The 27,409-nt window shown below is 41.6% G+C and overlaps 1 long non-coding RNA gene across 1 annotated transcript in view; it reads left to right on the top strand.

Moving 5' to 3' along the window:
* Positions 1-22,283, top strand: part of LOC129015556 (uncharacterized) — a 66,349-nt gene extending 44,066 nt beyond the window's left edge. Inside the window, exon 3 of the long non-coding RNA XR_008494621.1 lies at positions 22,051-22,283. This is a non-coding gene — a long non-coding RNA (uncharacterized LOC129015556). The remainder of the gene's footprint in view (positions 1-22,050) is intronic.
* Positions 22,284-27,409: the final 5,126 nt, after the last annotated feature.

Raw genomic sequence — 27,409 nt, 5'->3', positions numbered from 1 at the left:
GCTTCCCATTTATACAGGTGGCAGATGAGTCAAACGGTGGCTGGTGTGTTATGGAGAAGGGAATTGCCTATAATTGAGTTGCGAGCACTCATACAAATGCTAAGCAGGCCAGCTGTTTACAGAGTTTGAATTCTGCTCCCTCACACAGATAGAATCATCCCAGCTTGTTGGCATGTCTGGGGTCTATAGTGTTGCCTCCTCTTCTTGATCTGAAAACATGCTCAGATTGGGGTATGTCTGATTCAAGAAAGGGCTGAGTTCAGCATCAATCAGCAAAGGGGCCAGAACATAAGAGGGCTTCCCAAGGCCCCAGAGCTGGAGCTGAGTCTTTGCCTGATACTTTGGGAGACACCAAGGCCAAAGGTGCAGGCTGAGTGAAAAATACACAGTAAAGGTAAAGTACTAAGCATCAGAAGTTCTGCCTGAAAATTAGCTCACAGGGCAGGGAATGTGCACCAGGGAGAAGCAGCCAGTAGGCAAGAAGAATGATGTCGTTAATAGCTAACAGGTGGTCTATGGAGAAAAGTGCAATTCTAGCTTCACCAGCCTCTGGCTGTGTGACCTTGGGTGAGTGACTTCTTTCAAAGGCATCACACACCCAATTAATGGATAATTATTTCAAGGTAATGTCATATCTTTTTGTTTAATGAAACACTGACTCTTGTAAAAAGTTGAATGTAAAGTCACTCTCTCTTTTCTGAAGCATAGTTTTGTTTTTTTTTTAAATAGGGAAAAAACAAAAACAAATGTTGCCTTTTATTCAGACATACAGATGAACTTACTCAAGGTTTTAGTTAATAAGTGATAGAGTGGGATTCAACACAGTCTCACATCAGAGTCCAAACTCAAGCACAAGCTGTGCTGTGCATCATGATCAGGACTAAGTTTAGGCATCACCTGCCCAGGCCTTCCCTGAGCAGCCCATCCTTCCCTGAGCAGCGCATCCTCTTCCCCACGTGTACGTATGGTCCCTTGTGAGCAGCCCTGCTCTGCCTTCCCCAGGGCTGTGCGCTTCCCTCTGTAAGGGAGGAAAAATGCCTTTTCCTCACCATCCTAGGTTCAGGGTTGAAGCTCCTCTAACAAAAGACAGATTACGAGAGAAAAACATACACATTTATTTAATGTAATTTATATATATTTATCAATATATTTAACATTTTATGTGACATGGCAGCCTTCATAGGGAAATGAGGACCCAAAGAAACAGTTAAATCTGAATATTTTTATGCTAGATTTAATGAAGTATAGACAGCCATAGAGAAATATGATAAGGCAAAAAGGGTATGATCTAATGGGAATAAATTGAGGAAACTTATCAAGACTGGTTGTTCAGATTCTACTCTGTATCCCTGTGTCTTCAGAAATCAAAATGTTCCCTTCTTCTAGGTATAAGGAAGGCACCTCTCACAGGAAAGTCTTATGATTTGCTTAAGGGAAGGCCAAAAACTCTTTCCTAGGTTTTAAGACCCACTTCAGGGGAGAAGAGCACAGGAAAGTCAGAGTCCCCTTCCTGCCTTTGCTGTTTTCTTCAGTATGCCCAGGTGCCATATTTTGGGAGTAGTGTGTCCTGAATCCCATCACCTCACAGAACTTAGCACACTGAGTTGTAAATTGCATAGATGATCCTTTAAGGGTGAACTGTGTCAACTGAGCTGTAACCACAGCACTTAATGCTGCAGCTGACACATAATAAATGCTCAAAAATATCCATTGATTAGCTATATACCTTCAGGATTTGAAAAGTTTACTATGCCAGATATGGTGGATTGGCAGTCAAAATACATCTCATCTTCTTTCTAGTATGTATCCCCAATGTGAAATCTAGAGAGAAATAAGGTATGTCCTAGACTCTCTCACAGCTAAGCAATGGGTGAGAACTAGGCTTGGCCAGTCAGATGCAGGAGCACAAATTCTGGAATGGAGGAGTGAAGGGACACACTTCTGCTGCCTCTACTGCATCTGTGGCCAACATAGTTGTGAGGGTGATTGGTTTTTCTGCAGCCCCATCAGTGGAGGGCCGAGTGCTGGGTCACTTGCTTTGTGGAGACTAGGAGGCAAGGCACTGAACATCCATTCTGTTGGTACAGACTGTATCATACATAATATGGCTCTTCCAGGTTAGAGCAGTGCTGAGGTAGTTTTGGAACCAAACCTTCCATTTCATAGAAGGTCCAAGGAAAAAATAGAAGATCCCTGTATTGCCCACGGCTTTGGAATGATTTATAAAAGCTCAATTTTACAAGATATTTTAATACTAATATATTTTAATTAGGACATTGTGTTGGCTGACTTACCAAGATAAATAATGGACACTTAAACAAAGTAAAAGTTTTTTTTCTCTCTCACATAAAATTGTAAGCTGGTAGGCAGTCCAGGGGAATATAGTAGCTCTGTCTCCCAAAGATATTCAATGACTTAGTTTTCTTCTTTCTTGGTGTCCTATTAACCTCTAGAGTGTTTCCCACCTGAAGATTTTTCCCACCACCAGGTCCCATCATCCAGGATGCGGGAAGTAGGGGAGTAGAAATGGAAGGCAAGCAGCCTCCTTTTAAGGAAATGACTTAACACTTCATACTTTTACACGCATCCCGTTTGCCATAATTTATCCACAGGACCATATCTATCAGCCAGGGGGTTGGCAAATGTAATTGCAATGTAGGCAGCCACATAAATGCCCAACTGAAACTTGGAAGGGGATAAAATCCTAGTCTTGAAAGGAAGGAAATGGATATTGGTGAATAATAGTCTCCTGCACAGTTGACCAAAAAAAAAAAAAAAAAATTCTGTCCGGCTTAAACTAGCTAGAAGAATTAAATATACTTCTGCAACTGAAAACTGTTACAGTTACCTAAACTGATATCAAGAGGGGCTTTCACCTTGTGTTGGGATAGAATTAAGCAGTAGATGTGGAGCCCACTTTGTATCCTAAAAGTCTCATTAGCAAAATTAAAAGTAACATAGAATTAAAATGTGGCTTTTGAGAAACATATAATGCAGTTGAAAAATCTAAGTTAACACACAAGAATGGCCTTGCAAAAAACTGAGTGTTACACCTGAAGGTGAGGTGAACAAAGAAGTCTTAGCCTGACATGTAAGTAGTGTTGATAGAAAATAAAGATTTCAGGTCATGGGATACGGCATAACCAATTCTATTTTGGAAGAGGGTGACAGAAGATATAGGCAGCTCCTTGTTACAAGTAAAATTTAGCTGAGAGGCAGGTGCTAATATTTGTCAGGTGCTTATATTTCCAAACACAGTTCAGTAGTCCCCTCTTGTTTGCAGTTTTGCTTTTGGCAGTTTCAGTTGTGGTCCAAAATATTACAAGGAAAATTATATAAATAGACAATTCCTAAGTTTTAAATTGTGTGCCATTCTGTGTAGCATGATGAAATCTCACATAGTCCCACCTGGGTCGTGAATCATCCCTTTGTCCAATGTATCCACACTGTATATACTTCCTGCCTGTTAGCGACTTAGTAGCCATCTCAGTTATCAGATCAACTGTTGCATTATACCACAGTGCTTGTGTTCAAGTAACCCTTATTTTTCTTAATAACGGCATCAAATTGTAAGAGTAGTGATGCTGGAATATTGTTATAATTTATTTTATTACAGTAAGTTAATTTCTTACTGTACCTAATTTATAAATTAAACTTTAATATTGATATATGTGTATAGGAAAAACTCTAATATATAGAAAGTTCAGTAATATCTATGGTTTCAGACAGCCACTGAGGATCTTAGAACGTATTTCCCAAGGATAAAGAGAGACTGCTGTCCTACATATTCACTTTAGTTTGTATTTTTCCATTAGCATCTGTGAATACGAATACCTCAATACACCCTCCAGCACCCAATAAAGAAGGCATTATTATGACCATTATAGTTGAGGAAGCTGCAACAATGAGAAGAAGCAACTTTCCCAGGGTTATCTGGGTCGTGTAAGTGGTAGGGCTGGGTTTCACACCCAGGCAATCTGTAGCCTATGCTCTTCAGCACTTCTATGTATGTTTTCCATGCTTACCTGTGATTACAGTTTCCCTGTTTTGTCCCCTAAGGCGGCCACTACCAGCTCCAAATAGAAGACTTGAAAATGACCCAAAGAATCTGGACAGTCTGTAGGTGACCTTGTATATGACTAGTTACTATGAATAAAAAAGCAACAAGACTTCATCAATGCTTGTTCTTTCCTTTTTTTTTTTTTTTTTTTTTTTTTTTTGAGACTGAGTTTCGCTCTTGTCGCCCCAGCTGGAGTACAATGGCGCGATTACAGCTCACTGCAACCTCCACCTCCCGGGCTCAAGCGATTCCCCTGCCTCAGCCTACTGAGGTAGCTGGGATTACAGGTGCACGCCACCACGCCCAGCTAATTTTTTGTATTTTTAGTTGAGACAGGGTTTCACTGTGTTGGCCAGGCTGGTCTTGCACTCCTGATCTCAGGTGATCCACCTGCCTCGGCCTCCCAAAATGCTGGGATTACAGGCATGAGCCACCCCGCCCAGCCCATCAATGCTTATTCTTTGAGCCACCGCGCCCAGCCCATCAATGCTTATTCTTTGTCCATTATTATACAAGGCCTATAAGACGTGGTCCCTGCCCTTGAAGAACTTAAATATTTCCTGAAAGTAATATGAGGTACACAACCATTAATCTGGGGGCTAGATAAAAACCTACAAATTCCTTAACAAATAATTAAGGAGTAATGACTCTATGCCAGACCCATGGTTTTATGAGACAAAAAAACTGACAGGATTTCTACCTTCCTAGGGCTTAAAATGCAATGGCTGAGATACATATTTAGTAGTTACAAACAAAACACACAAGTGCATTAAATTGTACATAAATATATACAGTGCGCAGTAATAAGAAAAATGGCAGGTGGGTGTTTGCTTAGACTTTTAGATGATGCAATAAAATAGATAAAAATAGATATTTCAAAGCTCAAAAGTTAGAGAAGGGAAAATCCTACATTGCATCAATAAAGGTCCAGCCAAGAGAGAGAAATATCAGAGAATGGAAAAGGTATGTTTAGTCTCAGCTTTGAAAAATGAAGAGGAATTAGACTGAGAATTGGGGAAGAAGATTTTATACCAAGGGAGCAGCAAGTCTAGAGTCCCTCAGGTGGCACAGAGCTCTGTGAATTCAAAGAACCCCACGAGGGCTGCTGTAGCCAGGATATAGCAATTGAGGGAAAGAGTGGTTTAGGCAAGGCTGGAAACACTGGAAACAAAGCAAGTTCTTGCAAACCGATCAAGGAGTTTAAGTAGTTGTAAGTGCAGTAGGAATCCATTGTAGGTTTACAAAGAGAAATAATTTACGATTAAGACAATCACTCTGGTTGCAATAGGCATGGTTTACAGATTTAAGACTGAAATAAGGAAAACCAATTAAAAGCTTTTGCAGTACTCCAGGTCTTTGGATGCTAAATTTCAGATACTTTTCACAAACCACAACGTGTACTTCGAGATGCTGCAGCTAGAACTCTGCAAACCACATTTCAGCTTGACTAGCTAGTTACCTGCTGAGCTCAGCCCATGGGGGCCACAGCAGGAGGCTGCACAGCCAGAGGAGAGAAAGAAGCGATTGTTCCTTTCTGTTTGCTTCCTGCTTTCTGTTTACTTCCCGTTCCTATGTTCATGAGCAATGTCTCTTCACCCTGGCAGCAGTAGTTGTTTCAGGAGCAATGGTTAAATCCAATTTGCAGTTTTTCTAACACTCACAGAAACAGCCTCATTGTGCCCCCTCAGTGACACTAACCAATCTGAGCCCCCTCCTCAGAGATCTGGGTCCCAGACCAATGAGATTTGTCCTTCAAACTCAGAAATACTCTCATCAGCCAGGCAGTGTCCCTTCTCAGAGTCTGAGTTTCATCTCTGCAGGGCCTTCTCTCCCATATTTCTAAGTTTTAATAATGCCAACCTTTCTTTTGTTGTCCCAGTTCCAGAGGCAGCTGCTTCCTGTAATTGTTGGCTCCATGATACCTTAGCATTCTCTTTTTGCCATGTTGGTTGTTGAGTTCCCAGGCAGCAATTCTCTATATTAAATTCTCCATGTTAAAATAACTGGTATGGTTTCTCTCTCGGCTGGACCTTTACTGATGCAATGTAGGATTTTCCCTTCTCTAACTTTTGAGTTTTGAAATATCTATTTTTATTGTATCATCTAAACGTCTAACCAAATAAAAGGGCAGACCCAGCCATGGAATAAGTATAAGCTTTGTAATCAGAAAAACATCAGAGCTACTTACTGGAAGTATGACCGTGGGTCTGACCCTTAACCTTTGTAAGTCTTAGTTTCTACATCTATAGAATAGGTGCAGTAAACCTCTACTTCAAATGGTCATTGTGATGGACTGGCACAGGCCAGGCACATATTAGGTACTCAATTTGTGGCAGCTATTATTATTAAAGTATCTCTCACAGAAAGTGTTTGATTTTAGATAATTTATTCAACAAATATTTTAGAACATGCCCTGTAAGTGTTTTCTTCCTGTTCTCTCCTGCCCCCCTGCAGGTGCCTCTGACTCATGACTTCCTCTCTCATAAATGTTCCTCAAAGTTTCCTCCCTACACGTTTACTTGCCTCCATGTCCTCTCTCCAAAACCAGAATCTTCACAGGGTCAGGAAGAAAGCACTTAACACAATATCCAACATTTTGTGTAGATCCAATCATCATTTGTTGACTAACCTCTGCTTGCTAACTGTTCACTACGGCTTTGTCTGGCTTCTTACATCCTCTGAATACCTTGGCTTCCCTTGGGATACCTCATGATGGGGCCAAAGCATCAGGACAAAAGAGCAGAGCAGAAAATATGCAAAGAAGACACTTCCCACCACACTCCACGGCTTCCTATTCTCAAGGCCAGTGGCACTTCAGGAACCTGCTTCCCTTTAACTCTGTCCAGCTGGAGCCCTCTTCTCAGCCACCCAGGGCTGGTAGCGAAGGCCCATTCGCAGTTGATTAAGGAGTAATTAGCAAGCCCAGTCAGGATCATTAGCATTTCTATGTTCTCACTTGTAAATAATAACTGGTTTGAGTGAGGTGATTAAAAAAAAAAGAACAGCTGGTGGGAGATTTTAGAAATTTACCTACAGGTCCAGCTGAAGTGCCCACTGGGAACCCTTGGGAGCCTCAGTAGTCCAAACACCAGACAGATCCCCTCTCCCTGCCCCAAAACTATCCTTAGAGGGAACAATTGCAGAGACCTCTACACCCTCCTTATAGCACGAAAGTACAAATGTCTCCTCTCCTAGTAAGAGAGGGTGTGGTCATATTAGAGAGAAAAAAAAAAAAAAAAAAAGAAAAGAAATAAAAAACCCAGATTTTGGAGTTAGGCAGACATGACTTGAAAACTCAGCTTCTACACTTACTAATTTGGTGACCTTGGGCAAGTATCAGCTTCTTTATCAGAAACATACTCTTTGTCTTTATGGATGGAGTCTTTCTTTCTTTCTTTTTTGTAAACAAATCAAGACGGTATTCAACAGTAAAAAGATGAGTAGTTTGCTCAAGGAAAAGAAAGGAGAGATGAGCAGGTGGAGCCCATGGAATCTTTAGGGCAGTAACACAGTAATCTATATGATACTGTAATGGCCAATACACAACATCATGCATTTGTCAAAACCCATAGAATATATCCAAAAGAGAGTAAATCATTTTACCAAAAAGACACATGTATGTTTATCACAGCACTATTCACAATAGCAAAGATATAGAGTCAACCCAGGTACCTACCAATGGTGAATTGGATAAAGAAAATATGGTACATGTATATTATGGAATACTACACAGTCACCAAAAAAAGAATGAAATAATGTCCTTTGCAGCAATATGGATGCAGCTGGAGGCCATTATCCTAAGTGAATTAACACTGGAACAGAAAACCAAATATCGCGTGTTCTCACTTATAAGTGGGAGCTAAATATTGGGTCCTCATAAAGAAGGCAACAATGAGGCTGGGCACGGTGGCTCATGCCTGTAATCCCAGCATTTTGGGAGGCCGAGGCGGGCGGTTCACAAGGTCAGGAGATCGAGACCATCCTGGCTAACACGGTGAAACCCCATATCTACTAAAAATACAAAAAATTAGCCAGGCGTGGTGGCGGGTGCCTGTAGTCCCAGCTGGGAGGCTGAGACGGGAGAATGGCATGAACCTGGGAGGCAGAGCTTGCAATGAGCCGAGATCACGCCACTGCACTCCAGCTTGGGCGACAGAGCGAGACTCTGTCTAAAAAAAAAAAAAAAAAAAAAGAAGGCAACAATGGACACTGAGGACTACTAAAGAGGGGAGGCATGGAGCAGGGCAAGGATTGAATGTCTATTGAATCCTATGCTCACACCTGGGTGACGGGATCATATGTATCCCAAACCTCAGCATTATGCAATATACTCATTAACTATACCTGCTCAAGTACCCCCTGCATCTAAAATAAAAGTTGAAATAATTTTTTTAAAACAGAGAACAGATTCTCTAAGTCATTGTAGTTGAGAAAGAAAATATATTCATTTCAATTAAGAGATCTAGCCTTAAATTTTGCCTTTGCCAGTTGGTAGCCTTGTGACTTTGGACAAGTTAAATAACCCCCCTGAGCCTCAGTTTTCTCATTTGTAAAATTTATTAGAAATACCCTCAATTATCTACTTTCACGGGGTTATTACAAGGGTTAAGTTTTATAACGTACCTTAAATTTTAATAAATTGTAAAATTTACACAGCAAGAAAACCCACAAAAAGCCATAGGATGTACATCACAAAGAGTGAGCCTCAGTGTAAACTATGGACTTGAGTTAGTAATAATGTAATATTGGTTCATCCATTGTAACAAATGTAGTACACTAAAGCAAGATGTTTATAATAGGGAAAACTAGGTGAAGGTAGAGAAGAGTATATAGGAGCTTTGTACTTTCTGTTCAATTTTGCTGTACACTCAAACCAGTCTAGAAAAAAATCAAGTCTACTAGTGATTCTTTTTTTCAAGGACTACTTGACTATTCCTTACCCCAAATTGCCTAGCCCAATGCCTTTCAAACTTTAACGTACATGTTAGTCACTTGTACTGCAGGTGACTTTGTAGGTCTAGAGTGGTGCCTGAGATTCTTTCTCCCTTTCTAACAAGGAACGCTACTGATCCATAACAACACTTGGAGTAGCAACGCTCAAGATTGAAGCAGTAATTGTCTAGTGACTGGAAATGATGGGTACTCCACAAAGGGGACACTTGCTAATAGGATTCCCTTCCCTACCATTGTTCAGTAACCTTAGGATCAAAAGAGACCCTAACACTGGGCTCTGCGATTAGCTAAATGAATAACCCAAACTTCAGGGACTTTGCACTTAAAAGACAACTGGATCCATTTAGTAATAATTCCCAGATAAGATTCAGGTCACAGACAGATGTGGTGGCTCATGCCTGTAATCTCAGCACTTTGGGAGGCCGAGGCAGGTGGATCACAAGATCAGGAGTTCAAGACCAGCCTGACCAACATGGTGAAACCCCTGTCTCTATTAAAAGTACAAAAATTAGCCAGGCATGGTGGTGGTCACCTGTAATTCCAGCTACTCCAAAGGCTGAGGCAGGAGAATCGCTTGAGCCCGGGAGGCGGAGGTTGCAGAGAGCCGAGATCCTGCCACTACACTCCAGCCTGGGCGACACAGCAAGACTCCGTCTCAAAAAACAAAACAAAACAAAACAAAAAACAAAAGATAACAGGTCACCCAGTTAAATTTGAATTTCAGATAAGCAACAATAATTTTTTAGTATATGTCCCACATAAGCGTGTTCCCCCAGGAACCAATTCACTGAACCAAGGGAATGCCTCTCTTTGGTCACTTTCTTGTCCTCCCCTTCCTCAGGAGCAAGTGGCCAGTAATGACCGTGTGAATGGAAATACTGAGCATGTATAGGAAATGCTGCTATTCATTTCTATCAGATTACTATTAACATAGTGTACCTGACTTCATAGTTTACAAAACACTTTTACGTCTTTTAGTCTAGTGTTTATCAAACTTTGACATTTATGCAGATCACCTGGGGGATCATGTTAAAAATGCAGATTTGGGCTCAGCAGTTCTGAGGGTTCACATCTCTAACAAGCTCCAGGGGGTCTGATATTGCTGTTCTGTGGCTCATATTTTGAGCAGCAAAGGTTTAGATATTCCCAGATGATAGATAGGCTGTATCACCCCCATTTTATAGTTAAAGAAACTAAGGCTTAGATAACATAGACATTCTCAGGTATACACAGAGATGGAGGAGGAAGGGGCGTGGAGCGAAAGCTAAACTCACTAAGATGTATGTCAGGCTCTACCATACGTCTGCCTCTGCAGAGGAGAGAAATCCTGGGTCTGCATCCCTTTTCAGTCCTTCGCAGGCTGCGTGATCTTGGAATAATTATTTGGCCTCTCTGAATCTCTGTTATCTCAAAAGTAAAGAGGTAGGGTAAACCTCTCAAAGGCTTCCATGAGAGGCTAATGAGATCTGTGAAATGTTTATATTCTGTAACAGGATACAAGCAGTAATAATTGTTTTATTATTATTATTAAATCCTGAATACAGCCCTTTAGAAGGTTGTTCTAAGTAGTTTACATGTATTCACTACTCCTCACAACACCCCTGCAAACTAGGTACTATTGCCATCATCCACCTTTTACAGTAAACTGAGTCATATAGAGGTTACGTGAACTGGCCAAGGTTACAGAGCTAGTAGGAGCAAGATTTGGAATCTGGCAGTCTGCTCTAAAGCCTATGCTCTTAATCTCTAGCTATGTTACTTCTTTCTGGGAATTATCTCTATCTCTCCCCCTGCTGGTTTTATAGATAAGGAAAATGAGGTTCAGAGAATATGATTTTTCCAGTGGTCAGTCATATAGCAAGACTGTAAATGTGATGAGAGCTCAGGCCACAGACAAGTACCTACTAAGTGCCATGTAGCACTGAGTAGGAGGTACCTACTGTGTGCCATGCAGCACTGAGGGGAAGAGGAAGCCTGGGTCTACAGAATGAGGGAGCAGAGATGGGCTGGGCAAGGGGAGAGGGGCCACGACTCAATTTGGCAACTTTAGTATGATCTCCTTTGTCAGGCAACCCTACTGATGCTTTGGGAAAGGTAACCAGTGACTTCCGAATGACGATGAAGCTCTGAACCTGCTTTCAGGATGTGAGGGTGGCAGGACATCAGACTCTAGGAAGGAGTGACTGAACTGAACAGGTGAGCTGCTCAGCCTGGTCAGCTGGTGTTTGCAGGGTGATCTAGGAAAGAGTTCCTGACTCCAACCATGCTAAGAGCAGTGGACTCAGACAGACTTGTGTTTGAGTCTTAACTCTCCCTCTTATTACTAAATGACCCTGGGCCTGTGACTTGAGACCTCTCTGTGCCTTGGTTTCCTCATCTGTAAAATAGGGATAACAATTGCACCTATTCCAGAGTTGTTGGAGGATACATGCGATCACTCATTTATTATTATTGTGAAATGAGAGATCTCAGGAAAGCATTTACCACGGTGCCTCAAGTAAGCTCTCAATCAACAAGGACTGTGGGTCAGAAGGAATAAAGGAAATACATTTCTGTAGTAATGGAGCAGTGGGAGGAAAAGACCAACTGGCTGAAGCCATTAAAACTCACTGCCAGTAAAAGTGATTTGCCTACTCAAATCTTAGAGTTGGGAAACTGCCATTTCCCTAACAAGAGGATGCAAATCAGTTTATTTGCCTGTGGGGACTGCATTTCTTTCTTCTTCTCCTTCCCCAAAGACATCTGTTGTAGGAGAAGAAATCTCAAGTATGTTGAGTAACTGCTTTGTGTCAGGTCCTGTATCGAGATCTTTCTTTTATACCCATCTAGCACATTTTCCAGGATGTAAATTCCACTAACTCCATTTTATAGAGGAGGAACCAAGTCTCAAGGGAGGTTGAGAGCTACATCCAACATCCTAAGCTCTGGAGTGATACATCCTGGATTCAGATCCACTTCTGTTGAGCCAACATCAAGACTGGTGGGCTCCTTCCAAAGAGTCAAAGCTCTCTCTGGGCCCAGCCGGTACTCATCAAGGCTTCTGCGATGATACCACTAGGTGCCAGATGGTCTTGAAAGCACTTCATCTACGGGCACACAGTCATTTTCCCACAGGCTAGGTGGTTACGTTTTATTAGCCCCACTTCACCTCTGAGAGGAGGCAATTGAGTTAATTATTTGAGCTGAGAGCCCCTTGGTGGTATCAGCTGAGATAACTATCGCAGCTCCTGGCTGCCAGCCCTAACCAGAGCTTTTGTTTGTTATCTTCCCTCAGAGAAACTCGGCACTCAATTGCTCATTAACATGATTTGGATAATTTTCTCAACAGCCCTCCAGTGGAGCAGCTAAAGGAGAAACTGTAAAAGCCTGTGCCATTCAGATTGCCCCCCACCCCCAACCTTGCTCTTTCTTTCCTAAGTAGTGGAGAGAGACAGATCTGCATTTGAATTCTGGCTAGGACATTCACTTGCCGGGTGATCCTTATTATTTCCTCTCCCTAGGCTCCCCATTCCTCATTTGTAAAATGAGAATATAAATACCACTTGCTTCATGAGTTGTTTCAAGGACTAAATCAGAAGGAAGTTAGCAAGAGGGAGGGAGGGAGGTTGGTTGGTTTATGGAGTGCCTAATGGAGAACAGAAAATGCATGAACAATATTATTTGATCATCACAATGATCCTAAGAAATTAAGAAAAGGAAACTGAGTGACAGAGCAATTTACTCAAAATTTTACAGCTAGCAAGTATATGTAAGGGCAATGATTCAAACGCAGTTTGGGTGACAAAAAAGCCTAACCTATCTCTCTCATTTGCTCTTCTTCAATGTTCTTTATTCAATTTTTTTGTTCTTTATTCTCTTTAATTCTTTCTCATTCACTCTTATTTGCTCCCTTTCTTTCATTCTTAGTCTTTCCTATTTCTCTATATAACCAGCTAGAAAAAAGGAAGGATAAAAGATTGGACAAAGATATAGCAGTCCGGGTAGTAGATGAGAGGTCTGAACCCTGGTCTTTTGTGTAGACTCTGAGCCTGAGAGAGAGACAATTAGAGATTGGGTGGGTTAGGAAAGCAAAGAGAGTCTTTTCTGTATGGATTTACGTTCCGAGGGTCAAGGCCAAACCCAAGGTGAATATTTAACCCGTGAAACAACTCCTGTAAGTAAAAAAGAATACTCCCATCTTTTTCTTCTATCTCAAATTCATAGGTGAGGCTCAAATCTCAACTAGAGCCTGAGTTCAAAGCTCTGGCTCTGCCACTTTAGAAATGAGGCTTTGGACAAAGCCCTCCACATCCCCTAAGTCTCAGTTTCCTCCCCTGGGCATGGTAGAAACATCCCTGCCCCCAGGATTTAGGTGAGTATTAAACTAGATCAGGCAGGTGCAATGCTCAGCGCCCTGCTTGGCCCCCAACAAGTGCTTGGCAGTACTATTCTTTCTGCCCTCATTAACCCAGTGATTAACTTATAACCCTGCTTTCCTCAAAACTCTTCTCCAACATAAAGGTCTTTTGTAAATGTGAACTTTTCCCTTTCTACAGACTTCCCATGGTGATCTGGCCCCTTTAACTACAGAGATGTCAAGGAATCTTTGTGAATCAGCCATCAAGTGTGGGTTGCTTGACGTGACTGTGGGGTTAACTTACAAGTGACTAATTTTTGGAGGCGAGATTTTGTACCCTTCCCACTGGTAGCACCGTGGCTGGGTGTAATTACTTAGCTGATGAGTTTACTGAGGGGCTCATTAAACTTTCAGTATTAATATCCATATGAATACTTTCAACAAAACCTTTTGTTCTTGGAGTAGGGGATGTGGGAGGTAGTTACAGGAACTGTCTTGCTTTTCCAAATTTAATTGTCTAAATACAGTGCTGCCTCAGCAATCCAGGACATTTTTCTCACTCTTTTTCTCTTTCTTAACAGACCTCTGCCAAAAGCCTACTTTGGCAACAGGAATGATTAGTTTGTGTTTCAGTAAACTTGCTGCATCAGAGTCACTATCCCAGGGAGTTGAAATGTGCTCTATTTAACCAGTTTGAACTGCTATTTATTCGAATTGAGTCTGAGGCAGAGGTTGTGGGAGTTTTTGATAAGAGAAACTTAATGGCTCATAAGCAAGTCATCTCTCTTTTAGCAGATACTTTGGACTACACATGAATGTCCTAATCACAGTCTCCCTAAAGGTAGATCGGCCCCCTTTCCAGAGTCTGCTGAATTACTCACATTGTTCAGAGCGCTCAGCGTTCTGCAAAGCTTTGTTAAATTAATCTTCACAACAACACCCAGGAGGAAGAAGTATCATTAGCACTCTCATTTTGCAGGGGGGGAGGAAACTAAGTCTCAGAGAAATTAAGGAATTTGCCTAAGTTCGCATCAAAATAAAGTGGGAGCATCAGCATCTTATCCAGGTTTGCCTGATTTCAGAGCCTGAGCTCACACTCCTCTGGTATTTGCAGCAGTTTTGGGGCTTCTGGCACACTACTCTCAGGCTTGCACAGGACCATGGGTTTTATAACTGGAGGGGACCTGTAGGTAGGGCGAACAACCATCCTGGTTTGCCTAGGAATGATGGGGTTCCTGTGACGTGAGACTTTCAGTTTTCAGGACCAGTCAAACTAGGATGAGTTGGTCACCCTATGGGATGAAAGGCTGCTAAAACTACCAAAAAACATAAAAAGTGAAAAAGCTTCTAGACTAATATGAGGTATTCTTATTACCTTTTCCCCTCTAAATTTGCAGATGAGAAAACTGAGGCTCAGAGAGGAAAAGTGACTTACCCAAGGTCACGCATCTCGTGAGTAGATGGAGCAGTAATTGGAAAACAGATCTTGGGATTCTCAAATCATTTCTCTTTTCCAATAAGGGAGGCTGCAGAGTTCAAGCCAAGGTGCACCTATTGAGCTCTTACTGCATGAGCAGTTACGTTGTGGGTTAGCAAATACCCAGGAGAAATAGGAGGTGTCCAGGTAATGCTGTCAAGTAGAACTTTCCATGATGATGAAAATGTCCAATATCAATGCTGTCCAACACACTAGTCACTAGCCATATGCAGCTTCTGAGTACTGAAATGTGGCTAGAGTAACAGATAAACTGAAGTGTTAGTTTTATTTAATTTTAATTAATTTTAATTTAAATAGTCATGCATGACAAGTGGCTACCACATTGCAAAGCACTGGTCAAATGGATATGATTAGCATTTCAGAAGCATTTTATTTCAGAGAACAGATTCTGTAGTGTGCACATTCTTGAAGAGGAAATGCTTTTTTTTTGGAAGGGAAGATGGGGCAGAAAAGAAGTACCATTCATGGATGGCATACTGACATACTGAGTAGCAGCACTGAAGTTAACACTGCTCCCTTACTCTTCCAACAAGCTTGTGCAATGGGCATCATCTTTCTTAGTTTATGAGTGAGGAAAGTGAAACCCACAGGAATTCAGTAAACTGCCCAAGGTCTTATTTGTGGAATGGGAATTTGAACCCGGGTCTGAATCTAAATCATGTCCTCTATCCCATGCATTACCAACTTGAATGTACATATGAAACATCTGCAGATCTTGTTGAAGTTCTGATTCTGGAGGACTGTGACTGGTGATTCTTCCTTTATAACAAGCTCCCAGGTGATGCCAAGGCTGTAGCTCATGGGCCATACATTAGCCAGAAAAATTCTCTCTCTTTTAATAAACCAAAACTTCCTCCTTTCCTTAACAATCAAGAAACACTAAATACCTACAGAAAGGAGGATAAATTACAAGTCGTAAAATAATCATTAAAGTTCTGAGAAAGAAAATGTGCCCTTGTTGACTTGAAAGAGGGCACCTTCCCCATTGGGCAGTGGAGTGGTTCTTCGCCAGGCAAGGTTCACCTGCCGTCCAGTCACATCTCAGTTTCATCAGATGATGCAAAATCAGCCAGGAAAGGGTTCTTAATCCAAAGGGTGGGGTAGTCTAAAGAACATGTGCTTTGGAATGAGGCTGGTTTGGGGAAGAATCCCAGTTCTTCCCCTCTCCAGTGATATGACTGTGTATGAATCATCCATCCCTCTGAGCCTCCGTTTTCAGCCCGGGGAAAATGAGGATGAGCATTTGTAATTCATGGAGATGTATTAATAGTAAAGGCCAAGAGAAATCCTATGTGTAAAGTGCTTGACAGGGCGCACACTTAATAAATGAGTGTCTCCTCTGCCCCTGTTTCTCCCTGGCCCTCTCACTCCTTCCCACCCTTCCTGTTTTTCTCACCTATTTTAGGAAATCTTCTCCAAGGGCAACTCTGAGTGGTGAAGAGAGGATGGAGTCAGTTGACTCTAGACTTTGTCCCAGTCTACTACTTTCTACTATGACCTCCAGCAGGGCTGGGAGCTACACAGGCCAGGGACTTTGTTTTCTTCCCTTTCTTCCCTCAGGGCCCATCACAGAAATGTCTTCAGGCCCTCTTCACCACCTCACATCTGCACCTCAACTCCAGGTGGGAAACACAGAAAAGAGAGAGAGAGAGTGTGTGTGTATGCGAGAGCACTAGTCTCATCACTAAATTGTCGGTGCTGAAATCCAAATAACTTTAATTTTAAAAATTAATTATGTGATCTCTTTGACAGGCAGCAGAGTTCATATCAAGGGCCCATGTTTTAGCTGAATATAATGATTTTTTTTTTCACCTTGGAAGAGTCTTAGAGGCAAGACTAGAATGTTAATCTAAAAGGAGTGCAAATTTCTTCAACAACCATTCCCACGGAGGAAGGTGAGCTCAGACTCACTTTCATCTGTCCTTCTCCCCCATGTGCTTGGCCAGGGTAAGGGAGTCTCCTCAGGAGGGCCCCTCAGTCTCCCAGACAGCTGACTCTCCCTGTGTAAATAATTCTAACGCTGTCAGTTATTCATCACTCATCTGAGCCACCTATTGAACTATAAGCTTCAGGATTAGCTTTGTACAACCCACACCCAGCACAGGGTCTGGCATATATACATGTTCATAAATGCAACAAATAAGCATTTATTAAAATGCATTGATTTGTTCAGTTTTGTTTATACCTCTGTGGTGGATTGCAATATTGATTCCAATTCTACAACCCACCCCACTGCCATCTTTTCCACAGCTAAGCCCCCTCCACGCCTCTACCATCCACACACATGCACTTTCTGATGCTGTAGGTTTTGGGTGAAACCAGAAGAACCTCAATTGTAAAAAAAAGAGCTTTAAAAGTGCTCTATTTTTTTTTCTCTTTTAGCTTCCCCCCACCTACCCCACCCTCCTTTTTTTTTTTTTTTTTTTTTTTTTTTTTTTCTAAATTTGAGACAAGGTCTCACTCTGTTGCCCAGGCTGGAGTGCAGTGGCACAATTTCAGATCACTGTAACCTCTACCTCCCAGGCTCAAATGTTCCTGAGTCAAGCAATCCTCCCACCTCAGCCTCCCAAGTAGCTGGGGCTACAGGTGCACACCACGGCACCCAGCTAATTTTTGTATTTTTTTTTTTGTAGAGATGGAGTCTCACTACATTATCCAGGCTGGTCTTGAACTCCTGAACTCGAGCTATCCTCCTGCCTTGGGCTCCCAAGGTGCTAGGATTATAGGTGTGAGCCACTGTGCCCAGCAGCTTTCACCTTTAAATTTTAAAGGTTACCATTGCAGGCCTCAGGCATGACAGACAATAAGCAGGTGAAAAACCAATAGAAAAGTGTTCAAAAACTCCTGTGTTAACTAACAGGCTTCTGAATGTATCACTGTGGTCCACAGAGAAGGCTGGAGAAAGTAGCAAGAAGATGCTATGTCAACTACTACAGCCTTAAAACAAAGGTGGTGTCTATGTAGCTAAAATGTTTCCTATGTAGCTTGTGTTATTTTTGTTTAATCAAGCAAATAAGAGGGTTTTTCCATGGCAAACAAACAAACTCCAATGCATACCTTCTTTTCTTCTTTTTAGCAATGAATGAAAAAAGGAAAGAAGGTACAGTTCTAAACTGACCCAATTTATTTTTCTTTTCTAAATGAGATTAAGATAAAAGTTGGAGAAAGGCCGCTCAGATATGCTCAGAAATGATAGCTCAGCTTCTAACGGTTACTCAGCTTACATCTGATTAAGGTTTTCTGTAAAATGAAATTGTTCCTCATACCAGGCCCACTGGACTTGGAGAGCCCTAGGCTGGGTCCTGGCCTCACAGTGCTGGGTCTCTCCGGGGCCCAGGCTGGGGACTGGAGATCCTGAGCTCCTGTCATTTCCCTCCCCTCCTTCCTTCCTTCCTTCTCCCCTGGCAAAGACTGTATCCTGTTGCTCTGAGCAAGGCCCAAGAGAAAGGCCAGCAACAGGTTATTGTGCTGGGGAGGAAGACAAATGAGTCCCTTTTCTGTGGGGCTCCTGGCATCCTGTTGGAGGAAGGAAAGGACAATGCTTTGAGGGAACTGGCTTTGCCGACCCCCTCCTGGCAGGCTCTCCCCTCTCCTTTCCGGTGTACCGTTTGTCAGCCCCAAAGCCTCTACTTCCTGAGTAATCACTAGATGCACGTGTGAGGTATGCGGTTCCCCCATGCCCAAGGCAGATTCCTGGCCCAACTTCAGGAAGTGCAGCTCAAAGAGCCCTGGACCAGGACCCTGAAACAAGGGAGAGTCTTGGCTCCTCTCTCTCTACCAGAGTAACTACTGCCAGATCATAGCACATCTTAGGGCCTCTGTTATGGCAATTGTGTAAGTGCCTTCTGCACACTTGAAACTGCCCCCTGCATCAGGGATTCCCACACCTGCCTGTGCATCTGAGTCACCTGGAGAGCTCTGTTGCCCTACACTCTTCATATGCCATGCCTGGACTCCAGGCAAAACAAGTAGACACTCCATCCCCAGAAATGTTCTGTGGTAATTCCAGTTCCCCTGAAATTAAAAACAAAAAACAAACAGACAAAAAAACTATCCTTCCCTATCCTCTTACCTAGCTCTTTCCTATCCCCCTTCAATAAAGTGGTGGATTGATAGGTACACAGATACAAGAAGCAGTAAGGAGTAGTGGCTAGGAGAGTGAATTTCAGAGACAGACTTCCTGCAATCAAAGCCCAGATCCACCACCAGATATGTAAGCTTGGGTAGAACTTCGAACCATTAGGTGCTTGCCTTTACTTATCTGTAAAATGGTAATAATAATAATATTACTTTCTAGGACTGTTGTAGGTTTAAGCTAATATGTTCAAAGCCTTTAATATAGAATTTAGCTAATCGAGGATACTATATAAGGGTTAACTATTATTATTATTATCCCAGAGGTTCATTGAACATGTAATGAACTTTTTTTTTTCTGGACCTAATATCAAGCCAAGCACTGGTGACTTAGGAATGAATATGACACACTTCCTGCCCTCAAGAAGTTTTCAGGTCAGTAGGGAAGTCAGACTTGTGAAGAACCAACTATAACAAAATATTATTACAGGATGGATCCCCCTAGGAAGCAGGCTCAGAAGGTGTTTAGCACTCAGGATGTTCTTAGGGAATGCCTTGAGATGAACACTTGTGGAAGAGGGAAAGGCCACAAGCAGGACTGACAGAGTGAGAAGGCAAAGCATGATGCAGGCTCTAAAACTATCTTGGCCAATCCCACCAACAGCTCTGGAACTAAAATGACCCTTCAGAGTTGTCAGAAGTGAAGCCAAGAAAGCCAGAGCTCTTTATACTCCTGTATCAATCAGTCACTGGATGTAGGTTGCTACAGGAAGGAGTGTGACTTGGGATCAGCCATCTCTTCCCTAAAGGTTGACAGTACTCCAGGAACTAGAGTAACAAGTTCTTGATTGAAAAGGGATCTGGAGCCAGGCAAAGTGGCTCACGTTTGTAATCTCAGCACTTTGGGAGGCTGAGGTGAGCGGATTGCTTAAGCCCAGGAGTTTGAGACCAGTCTTGCCAACACGGTGAAACCCTATCCTATCAAAAATTACAAAAATTAGTTGGGCATGGTGACGCTTGCCTGTAATTCCAGCTACTTGGGAGGCTGAGGCAGGAGAATCACTTGAAACCGGGAGGTGGAAGTTGCAGTGAGACAAGATCGCACTGCTGCACTCTAGCCTGGGTGACAGAGTGAGATCCTGTCTCAAAAAAAGGAAGAGAGAGAGAAAGAGAGAGAAGAAGGAAGGAAGGAAGGAGATATGGGAGATGCATCCCAGTGTCCACCTCAAATCTATAAGGTCAACTTTGATGAAACAACAAAAAGTACAGAGAAGAAGATGAGTAGCTAATAATATATATTTAAAACCCTGATATTTCTATGGCATTTTATATTTTTCAAAGCATTCTCTTAGACAAAAGCTTACTCATGACTTCCAGTCTAGGGTCTTGAGGTAGGCTGGGAAGCCATATGTTATAAAGGAGAAAGCTTTGGATTTGGAGCAGAGAGGACACCGTGAATTGCAGCTCTGCCGCTGTCTAGCAAGGAGTCTTACACATGCCTCTCATGTTTTCCAGGTCTACTCTGTGAAAAGGAAATGATCATACATAATTCACACATTTGCTGTAAGGATTTAATTAAGTGATAGACAAAAAGTAGAGTGGCACAAGTCAAACTCAAAAAATGGTAACAACAAAAACAATTTCAAAATAAGCAACAGCAATAAATGTTACCTACTATTTTACAAATGAAAATACTGAGACCAATAAAGGTGAGATACTTTCTTAAGAACTCACAGTCAAATGTAGGTACATCCAAGACTGTAACTCACATACTGAGATCAGTTTCATGTGACCTCATACCTTGTCATCTTACCTATAGAACCCACAGAAGTTGATGAACCTCTGAGGGATTGATTCAGGTGTTTGGTTTGTGATTAACATTGGAAGGAATCTTAGAGATCATCTTGTCGCCTTCAGAAATCCGGAGCTTCATGTGTCCCAGTCTTTGCATTGACTAGAATATAAAGAAGCATAACCCAGTAGTAATTAGAAACAAATTCTCATTTTCTCTTATGTCCTTTGAAAACTTTAAGAAAGATCAATTCCCAAAAAACATGTCTCAAGAAATCTTTCCTTCCTTACTAATTTATTGAATTTGACTGTTGTTGCAGGACCACATGCTCAGCAAACACACTGGCACTCTTTCTCAAATTTCAGCCTTCAAGGTGCTATTTTCTTTCCTATATTTCCTCTCAATTCTTTATAATGTAGATGAACTGAGTTTCTGTCTTCTGCCTTGTATGGACTACCTCTCCTGCTTTTCTCTACCCATATTTCACATAAAGCACCACAAAAATCAAGGACTCATATTAGCAAAGATAGAAATCTCCATAGATGGACTGGGTTCATGAGAGAGGAGGAAGGAGAATGGGGCAGAAATGGTACTCAAAATTATTAACAATGGATATAGTAAAGTGTATTAGTCCATTTTCACACTGCTGATAAAGACACATCCGAGACTGGGAAGAAAAAGAGGTTTAATTGGACTTACAGTTGCACATGGCTGGGGAGGCCTCAGAATCATGGCGAGAGGCAAAAGGCACTTCTTACATGGTGGCAGCAAGAGAAAATGAGGAAGAAGCAAAAGCTGAATCCCCATCATATCTTGTGAGACTTATTCACTATCACAAGAATAGCATGAGAAAGACCGGCCCCCCATGGTTCAATTACCTCCACCTGGATCCCTCCCACAACACATAGGAATTCTGGGATATACAATTCAAGTTGAGATTTTGGTGGGGACACAGCCAAACCATATCATAAAGATACCTATGAATCAGAATAGATTAGCCAAGGAATTGGATTAGGGTCCTCAAGGCCCTCTAATGTCCAATGACCTAACCACTGGGCTGCTGACTCACAGGGAGGTAAGGAAAATCCTGGAGTAGAGTCTGGAATGGCTGAGGTAACAGAGAGAATATTCAAGGGACTCAGGGCAACAGAAATCTATCAATTGGCATAAAAATGTTTCAATTTTTACTATTTTTACAACTGGTGCAGCCTTACAGGTACATTGCAAACTCTCTCCAAAGCCTGAGCTCTTACCACCACGCCACATTCCCCAAAAGACATGCAAGGAATCTGACTAGGGAAAACCATAGCACGTTACCTCTCTTCTGTCTCTCATAGGCATTATAGTATATGTAGCCTTGAAATCAGAAGACTAAGAACATACAAGAGAACATAGCCTTGGAATCAGAAGACCAAGAAACAATTTAACTCTGCCCCTCCAGAGCTCTGAGAACTTGGGCAAGCCTCTTACCCTCTGTGAGTTTCAGTTTCCTCATTTATTTAATTAAAATAATAATACAGATCACCTGAAATGTAATGAAAATTAAACATCCTTATGTAGGTAAAACCAACTGGCAGCATGCCTGGAATATAGTGAGTGCTCAATAAATGCTTTTATCCCCCACATTCTGTCTCTTGTATTTTCTTTCTATACCCTGCTCCTATTCCCTTGGATTCATACACCTGAACTGGAAACACCCAAAGTCAAAAAGAATAAGAAAAGTCTTTAGAAATGTAGCATATTACCAAGATCTGCAAATTTCTGCCCGGAGCAGGTGGTTCTAATAAAGAAAGTCGGATCTTATGTTGAGTTCTTTTCTGTCCAAGAATAGAAGACCTTCCCTCTTCTCCAGTAGTGAAGAATAGGATTCATCAGCCTTGGGGGCAAAGTTAAAAACTTGCTCTAGAAAGTGGCCTGGATAGTCAGAAACTGCTTAGATTCACTCCATCTGTTCTATACACATACACACACCTTTGTCAGTAAAATACTCAATGAGACCTGATAGTCCAATCCTTTGAAACCAGAATAATATTTGAAATTTTGATGATTTTGTCTAACTGCTAATATCACTTGCAGGTCATCAGTGTTTTACATCCAACAAACTAATGGTCATTTGCTGCTTTATAAAGAGCTGATATAATTTTGTCTTCCTTGTTATTAAAGGATCAAGCAAGGGTGTTTCTGTACCAGTTCAACTTTCTTTGTTTACCTATTAGTCAGTAACATTCAAGAAAATCCTAGTTTTAAAAAAATGTCATTACATGTTAAACTGTGGAAAGAGTCATCATCATTTGAATAAATCTTGAGTAAGCCCACTGTATTAGTCCATTTTCATGCTGCTGATAAAGACATACCTGAGACTGGTAAGAAAAATAGGTTTAATTGGACTTACAGTTCCACATAGCTGGGAGGCCTCAGAATCATGGCGGAAGGTGAAAGGCACTTTTTACATGGCAGTGGCAAGAGAACATGAGGAAATGCAAAAGCAGAAACCCCTGATAAAACCATCAGATCTCATGAGACTTATTCACTACCATGAGAACAGTGTGGGGGAAACCACCCCCATGATTCAAATGATCTCCCACCAGCTCCCTCCCACAACATGTTGGAATTATGGGAGTACAATTCAAGATGAGATTTGGTTGTGGACACAGAGCCAAACCATATCAGCCACTCTACTATCATGTTTTTAAAAAGCTATATGTTTGTGACACCCACGTATGCAGAATTACTCTATCAGTTAAGTGTATTTTGTAGAAAAGTCAGTAAGAAACCTGCTTTACTAAGAACAGAAAGAGTGATCTGTAAATAATAATATGATCATTGTCATTTACTGAATACTTATTATGTGCCAAGCTACTGTTATTGTGCAATTGAGTTATTCTTGTCTACTTCCCAGAAAAAGACAACACACTGAAAACAGCAGATGTTGCAGCAGAGAAAGAGTTTAATAATCACAGGGCAACTGAATGAGGAGGACAGAAGATATTTCTCAAATTTGCCTCCTTGAGAAATCAGAAGCTAGGGTTTTTCAAGGATGGTTTGGTGGGCAGCAGCAGGGCTAGAGAATAGAAAATGTAATTGGTTGGATTGGGGATAAAATCATAGGGTGTCAAAACTGTCTTCTTGGCTGGGTGCTGTGGCTCATGCCTGTAATCCCAGCACTTTGAGAGGCTGAGGAGGGTGGGTCACCTGAGGTCAGGAGTTCGAGACCAGCCTGGCCAACATAGTGAAACCCCGTCTCTACTAAAAACACAAAAATTAGCAGGGTGTTAGTGGCAAACACCTGTAATCCCAGCCACTAGGGAGGCTGAGGCACAAGAATCGCTTGAACCCAGAAGGCAGAGGTTGCAGTGAGCTGAGATCATGCCACTGCACTCTACTCTGGGTGACAGAGTGAGACTCTCTCAGAAACACCAAAAAACTGTCTTCTTGCACTGAGTCAGTTCTCAGATGGGAGTTACAGGACCAGTTGAGTCAGTTTCTTGGTATGGGTTACCAGTCCAGGTGGTGCCAGTTGGTCCATCAGAAAGGAAGGTCTAAAAAATATCTCAAACACCAGTCTTAGATTTTACAATAGTGACATTATCTAAAGGGGCAATTGGGGATGTTATAAATCTTATGACCACTGGCTATGTGACTCTTGAGTAATAAGCAGTTCCAAAAGGCAGATTATAAAACATAGCCTGGTTACAGTTTAACAATACCTACATCTTAGCAGAAGAAACAATGACCAATTAGAGTTTATGCCTACATCTTAGCATAATTGAGGCCCCCACCATAATTCTACCTTGTGGCCTTTCATTAGTTTTACAAAAACAGCTTCAGTCACTGAACAAGAAAGGGGTTAGCTTTTGGAAGAGGCTATTATCATCCTTAGTTTAAAATTAAAATGTAAACTAAATTCTTCTCATATTTAGCTTGGCATACAAGTAGGAATGAGAAAAGGCAGCTTGTGAGGTTAGAAGCAAGACTGAGTCAGCTATGTCAGAATTCTTTCACTTATAATTTTGCAAAGGTGATTTTACTACCCAATATTAGTAGTGAAGGGTGTAGTAATGGAATGAGATAGAGAAAATTTACTTAATGGAACACTTTTCAGGTGGGCTCTGTGAGTTTAGAAGGAACTTTAATAGATGGCTTAGAGTGGAGGCAGAACTGAGATCCCTAAAGAGTTAAACAGCTTCTAAGGAGGATCTGCTGGTTCATGGAAGCACTTTGTGTTTGTTGAGTAGGATGTGTGAGTTTAGATGTAAAATTCAGTCAAGACTAAGAAGCGGTGAGAGACTGAAAGGATTCGGGAAGAATTTGAAAGTTGGAGAATGGAGCTTTGCATGGTAGACAGATGAGCTGGTTTAGGGGAAGCACAGAAAATAGATTTAGTAAGTATATGAGGAAAGATAACAGAGGATTCCAAGTTCTTGATCTGGAATGTGGGATGTAAATTACCTCCTCTGTCTCCCTGATAAGATCTCCAGCAAAATCCATCTTTGGTAGAAACGAATTTCTTCTGGAGAGTGGAAATTAGCGCTGAGACCTGCATAAAGTTGAGGCAAGGGTGGGGCTGCAGGTGTGCACTGCCTACATTTGGGAAATAATAATTAAAATGATAACAGTAGCAGCTTCATTGCTGAGCACTCATTAAAGTTAGGATCATTGCAGATCTTATCACAGTTAATCCTCATTGCCACCTCTTAGTTCAGTGGATTATCCCTCATAATATAAATGAGGAAACTACAGCTCAGAATGTTTAGGCAACTTGCTTAAGAACATTCAGTGGTATGTGGAAAAGCTAGAATGAGGACTAACTTTAAAGTTGTCTGCTGCTATTCACTGCTGTGCTTCCTCGTTAAAGGTGGAGGTGAGGGGCAGGCATATAGATTAAGCAGTAGCTTTTCCAAGATGTACCTGCTATGTGGGACAGTCAGAGTGCTTGACTACTTCCATTCCTGGATCCCTGGTCTCTGGTGTCCCAGGAGAGCCTGTTGATTTCCAGGTACCTTACTTACAGGTTCTTGGGAAGATTAAATAAGTTAATGCATGTAAAATATGCTTAAAACAATGCCTGGCATTGGACATTCCCAATAAATGTTGTTCATTATTACAAAGAACTTTACAGACATATTCTCATTTAATTCTCACAAATGTATGAGGTAGAAACTATTATCGCCATCTTACAGAAAATAAAACAGAGAGGCCAAGTAATTTGCCTAGGTTCACACAGAAAGTAGGCTATAGAGCAAGAATTTAGCCCCAGATTGAAGGATTCCTGACTTGTCACTATATCCACTGTTCTCATCTCCTTCTCTCTGACTCTAGCTCCCAACGTTTCTGGGGTTGCGATAGCACAAGCCCCAGCCTGGCCCTAATTCTGAAGTCCACTTGTGATTCAAGCATTCATGCCAAATGAATGTACAAATTGTGAACTTCTAGATCCTGCTTCACTCTATATTCCAAGGAGCCAGAGGCTGAAGCCAGCAAGTCAGGCTCCTCTAACATCCCACCTTCTGGCATGAATGTGAGCATGCAATGTTTAGTCTATTGTTGGTTTCCAGCAAGTCTGAATTTCAAGTCATTTTGCTGGAGGATTACAACTTAGGAATCCAGAACAAATGGCTTTTCCAAAGCACTCCTGGTCACATCTTCTGCACTTATTCATGCTAAGATATTTTATCATGTTACTTATCTCACCTGATGCAAGTAAAAATGTCTGTTATCATGACATCTGAGTTTAAGTAACAGGCAACTCAGAGGTGTGGTGTGCATAGGCATGTGAATCACATTCTCACCTCCCAAAAATTTGTTTTGAAGTTCAGAACTGTTTGCAATGACCACACTGAATATTTAAAACTATACACTATAGTTACAGTTATTCTAAACTTTGAAAAGGACACTTGGAGGTATGTGATAATGGATTCTGGAGTCTAGTCATTGACTTTAGGGAGATGAATCCCACTTCCTTCACTTACTAGATGTGTCACCTGAGACAAATAACCTTATCTCTTGAGGCCTCCGTATCTTCATTTTCAAGAGAAAATAATAATAGTAGTAATATTCTTCTTAAGGCTACTGTGAGGCTTAATGAGCAAGTGCATGTAAATGCTTAGACACATGATAATAGCTTGATACTGATTGTCTGTTATTAGGAGCCAATAACCCATGATTCCTCTGGGAACTTAGTAATTTGGGTAAAAACAACTAGCACAATGTTTGGCACAGAATAACTACTCAATAAATGTTTGTTATCAACAGTGTTGCTGTTGTGGTTGATCTTATCATTAAACCTGAAGTTTTTTACCTTTGATTGATTGATTGATTCATTCATTCGTTCCTAAACCTGAAGTGCCTTCTCTGTGTTAGACATTTCTCTTGACATTGGAATGGGTCAGTCAACATTCCAGGTAGCAAGAAGTTCACAAAATCATGAAGGAGAAAGATCAATGAAGAGTGAAACATTCCAGGTATCAATTAGAATGAAAGGGTGTAGTGGGGTCAGTCAGGGAGGGAGACTGGTAGACGTAGTAATTTCTGTATCAGGAAGAGAGACCAGGAAAAACTCCACTAAAGAAGGCACTGAGCTAAGGTTGAAGAAAGTGTGGATGGTCACTGGAGACAGGGTAAGGGGGAGGGCCACTTCCGGTGGGCAGCCTTGAAAGGTAAAGCAGCACATGTTGAAGTTGGCAAACAACAGAAGGT

Source organism: Pongo pygmaeus, chromosome 1 (assembly GCF_028885625.2).
Source record: "Pongo pygmaeus isolate AG05252 chromosome 1, NHGRI_mPonPyg2-v2.0_pri, whole genome shotgun sequence".
In the NCBI taxonomy this organism is placed as follows: Eukaryota; Metazoa; Chordata; class Mammalia; order Primates; family Hominidae; genus Pongo; species Pongo pygmaeus.
The sequence above is the reverse complement of the archived record's forward strand: the minus strand, read 5'-3'. Positions and strand labels throughout refer to the sequence as shown.